This window comes from Bison bison, unplaced genomic scaffold (genome assembly GCF_000754665.1).
Source record: "Bison bison bison isolate TAMUID 2011002044 unplaced genomic scaffold, Bison_UMD1.0 scf7180017864093, whole genome shotgun sequence".
NCBI classification, from domain to species: domain Eukaryota; kingdom Metazoa; phylum Chordata; class Mammalia; order Artiodactyla; family Bovidae; genus Bison; species Bison bison.
In genome coordinates this window covers 826,539-831,507 of record NW_011494665.1, presented here as the reverse complement: position 1 = coordinate 831,507, position 4,969 = coordinate 826,539, and positions in this window count along the sequence as shown.

Sequence of the window (4,969 nt, the reverse complement as noted above, 5' to 3'; positions counted from 1 at the left end):
ATACATGGGAGCTATTAGATTATGATTTTGAACATGATAACTGAAAGGACAGTGACAGCATTGACTGAAATGGGAAACAGTGGGAGAGCAGGTTTTTCTATGTGGGGAGTGGAGAGGGTCGCTGTCTCACAGATTCATTTCAGGACCTGTGGAATCTGAGCAGTTTCATCCAAGTGGAGCTGTCTAGCAGCCATTTGGGTCTGGAATTCAAGAGAAAGACTGAATCATCGATGTAAAAAGATTATTGAAGCCACAGAACTAGGTGAAAAACCCCAAACAGAGAGGGAAGAGATAGAAAAGAGTTGAGGCACACAAACATCTACAGGGAATGAAGAATCACCGATGATCTCTTGGAGAGGAGAACTAGAAGAGGACAGAACCACAGCCAGAAGACAGCCTCAGGATGGAGGCCATGGTTCTGCATCACAAGCTACCAAGAAGTGAAGGAAGAGAACAGAGACCAAGACTTTCAATATAGCCTTGAGATTGTTTGGGACCTCAAAGACTGCTGCCATTTCAGGAGAAAAAGGGGGCTGGAACACATAATTCAGGAAGTGAGAGGTAAATAAGAGTCAAAAGACAGACTTCCCTAGTGGCACAGTGGATAAGAAATCTGCCTGTCAATGCAGGGGACATGGGTTTGATCCCTGGTCCAGGAAGATTCCACATGCTGCAGAACAATAAGCCTATGCGCCACAATTACTAAGCCTGTGTTCTAGGGCCCACGAGTCACAAGGACTGAATTTGCATGCTATCACTACTGAAGCCTGTGTACCTAAAGACTATGCCCTGCAACAAGAGAAGCCACCACAATGAGAAGCCCAAGCTCCACAGGGAAGAGCAGCCCCCACTCTCCACAACTAGAGAAAGCCTACGCGCAGCAACTAAGACCCAGTGCGACTAAAACAAATACGTGCATTTTTAAAAAAAGAGTCAAAAGACATTTCTTTATTTCTCTTTGGAAAAGTTTTGATGATGAAAAGAGGAGAAAAGAAGGTCGAAGTTTGAGAAAGTAAAAAGGTTAATGGAACCCTTTTCTGTCTTTCTTTTTAAACTCATTTCTTGTGTAGGAGAGATTTAAGTATATTTGCTGGCAGAGGAAAGACATTAATACTCTATTGATGGGAGATATTGCTAAAATAAAGCAAAAGTTCTAGGGCAAGAGGGAAAGGCAGGAGTGCTTTGGAAGGGTCAGCCTTCAAGAGGGAGAAAAAAGAACTTCTTAGAGACAACAATTTAGGAAAAGAAGGAGATAAAGGAAAACACTAAAGAGTTCCCAAACACATATTTTGGGAAATCATATAGAATAGCCTAGAAAGCACTGTGCACAAGAGCAGCAGAAGTCAGGCTAGAGGCTCAAAGAAAGGGCGGATGGTTGAGGATTAGCTCTATGGGAGATTTGGTGCAACTTTCCCCATGGCGTTTCAAGTGAGTTATGTATCTCAGCAGAGTTGTGAGACAGAAAGGATAAATGATCTGGTGGAAAGACAAGGGCTGAGAATTGGAGGGCCAAATATAATCTATTAAATCAGCAAAACTTAGAGGTGTTAACATCCAGTGTTAGCAGAGGTACAGGCAAATGAATGTTACCATATACTTCTAGCACAACTTTTTCTGAAGGCCAATGTGGCAATATGCATTAAAAGCTTTTCAAACACATATACTCTTTGGCCTTCCATCCTCAGTTCTAAGTATTAAATCTAAGGAAATAAAATATGCACATATGTATCCGGTGCTATTTATAATCGAATGGGGGTGGTCTCTGGTGCCTCAGATGGTGCAGTTCAGGAGACCTGGGCTCAATCCCTGAGTGGGGAAGATCCCCTGGAGAAGGGAATGGCAACCTGTTCCAGTATTCTTGCCTGGAGAATAATAATAGAATAAAGGAAACAAACAATTTTCAATGGGGTAATAGAATACAGTATATGTGTAGGAGATAATACTATGCAGACACTAAAAATTTAGAAAAGCATTTACTGACATAATAAAATGATCATGACATTAGTAAGTGAAAAAAAAAATACACAAAATATGTGTGTTCCTAGTCTCTTAAATGTTTATCTACCTACAAACACATTTGGAGAAAGAGAGAAGGAGAGGGAGAAAGGGAGAGAAAGAGAGAGATGAAGACATGTATCTGGCTTGGTCAACAGAGAAAGTGCTGTGATTATTAGCTATGATAAACAACTTAGGCGAAATTAAATTTCAGTCCTGGAGATACTGAGTTCCTGTTCAGTTTAATCAGTGAAATTCCTCAGCAATATGTTATATAGGTAGCTGGATATATAGATCTGAAGCTCAAGAGAGAGATTTAAGCTACTGACCTAGACTGGAAGTCATCAGATTTAGGTGGCTGCTTAAACCTCGGGAGTAGATGATAATTCCCTGTGAAGGAGTAAAGAAGGAGCAGCCAAAGACTAATCCCCCACCCCCCAAGAAACAATGCACAGTGAGCAAAAGGAGTATAGCCAGTAAAGAATAATGTCTGTAGGATCGCCAACCATCTGTAGCTCTTGCCCCACCCCGTTAGTGAAGACATGGAACCTTGCTTCCATCCTACTGATAAAATCCACAGGAGTGCTCCGACATCACCATTCTCACCTCAAGTGTCTGTATGTAATTATGACCTGTCCCTTTAACCCTTCTGGCTACTTCAGAGAAGGAGACTTCCCACTTCCTTGCAAAGGCCAACCAGTCTCTTCAATTAGCTGATTTCTCAACTCTCTCCCATCCCCTCTGATGATACATGCTGAAGTGTTCCGTTTCTCAAGCATTTTCAACATCTCCCAAATTGCTGGTTTTGTCCCCTTTACCTACAAAATATGCCACAACAGAATTTTCTCACTCTTAGGAATTCCAACTGGCACTATTTCTCCAATATTTCCTGCTTGATTTTTCTTCCCTGTAGTGCCAAACTTCTCTGCAAGATTTATACTCTCTGTCATCACTTCACAAGACCTTTTATTCATAAACCATAGCAATATATCTACCAATTCCCTCTGTTGAAACTATCCCCTCAAAAGTTACCAATAATCTCATCTTAAAATCCAATGGGTTTCATTTGGCCCACATAGTTTTTGAAATTTTTGTGAGTTTGATGATGCTGACCATCCTTCTTTGTCCTTTTTTCTCTTTTTGACTGTTTATTCTGGTGTCTACTTCCATAGTTTTATTTATTTGTAAACATTTGTTTCTTTGGCTGCACCAGGTTTTAGCTATGGCATGTGAGGTCTAGTTCCCTGCCCAGGGATCAAACCCAGGCCCCCTGCATTGGGAGCATGCAGTCTTAACCACTGGACCACCAGGGAAGTCCTTGTTGTTGTTGTTCCTTGCAAACACCACTGCTGGAGTGCTCCGTCCTGCTCTGGACTTCAGAGGTCTGCCACACATCAATTGTTCTGAGACTTCTAGGTCATCCTCAGAAATGCCTTCACTCCACTCCTATGTTATAAACCTTGTTTCCAGGATACCTTGCCTACCTCTCTCTTGGACAGTCTTCTGTGTTTAGAGAAGGTCATCCTTCAGGAGCTTCCTGAAAAGTGACCATTATTCTTTGTTGAAAACAGTTCCTAGTTTGGTTCAGTAAGCATTGATGAACACCTGGTAGTTAGGTGCTAAGGATAATACCTGATCTCTGAGGAGTTTAGCCCAGATGGAGCATTTCAATGAATTTCACAACAGAGACTTTTGCCCTGGTCAGAAAGGCTTCAGTGGAATGTGGAGGCTGACCTCAGACTACAGTGAATTGAAGAGTGAAGCCAACTTATAATGAGAAAGAGAGAACAAAAATAAGAAATGCAATTAATTCTGTTATGACATTTGCTGGAGAAGGAAAAAGTACCTAGATGGAATTACAGGACAATGGAGCAGTGGAGAGACTTAAGCATGTTCTTAGACTGAAGGAAAGATGCAAGTAGAAAGGGAAAAGTTGAAAGCAGAAAAAGACAAGGTGATAACTGATGGGGCAACACCATGGAAAGTTGGGATTGGTATTATAGAACTAATATGAACAGGAGCCTCTTCCACTAAAATTATACTTAAGCATGTAATGGAGTAGCCATCATAGTCAACAAAAGAGTCCAAAATGCAGTAGTTGGATGCAATCTCAAAAACGACAGAATGATCTTTGTTCGTTTCCAAGGCAAACCATTCAATATCGCAGTAATCCACATCTATGCCCCGATCAGTAATGCTGAAGAAGCTGAAGTTGAACAGTTCTACGAAGACCTACAAGACCTTCTAGAATTAACAGCCAAAAAAGATAGGGGACTGGAATGCAAAAGCAGGAGGTCAGGAAATACCTGGAATTACACCAAATTTGGCCTTGGAATACAGAACAAATCAGGGCAAAGGCTAATAGAGTTTTGCCAAGAGAACACACTGGTCATATAGCAAACACCCTCTTCCAACAACACAAGAGAAGACTTTACACATGGACATCACCAGATGGTCAACATCAAAATCAGATTGATTATATTATTTGCAGCCAAAGATGGAGAAGGTCTATACAGCCAGCAAAAATAAGATTGGGAGCTGACTGTGGTTCAGATCATGAACTCCTTATTGCCAAATTCAGACTTAAATTGAAGAAAGCAGGGAAAACCTCTAGACCATTCAGGTATGACCTAAATCAAATCCCTTACGATTATACAGTGGAAGTGACAAATAGATTCAAGGGATTAGATCTGATAGACAGAAAGCCTGAAGAACTATGGACAGAGGTTCATGACATTGCACAAGAGGCAGTGATCAAGACCATCTCCAAGAAAAAGAAATGCAAAAAGGCAAAATGTCTGTCTGAGGAGGCCTTAAAAATAGCTGTGAAAAGAAGAGAAGCAAAAGGCAAAGGAGAAAAGGAAAGATATACCCATTTGAATGCAGAGTTCCAAAGAATAGCAAGGAGAGATAAGAAAGCCTTCCTCAGCAATCAATGCAAAGAAATAGAGGAAAACAATAGAATGGGAAAGAC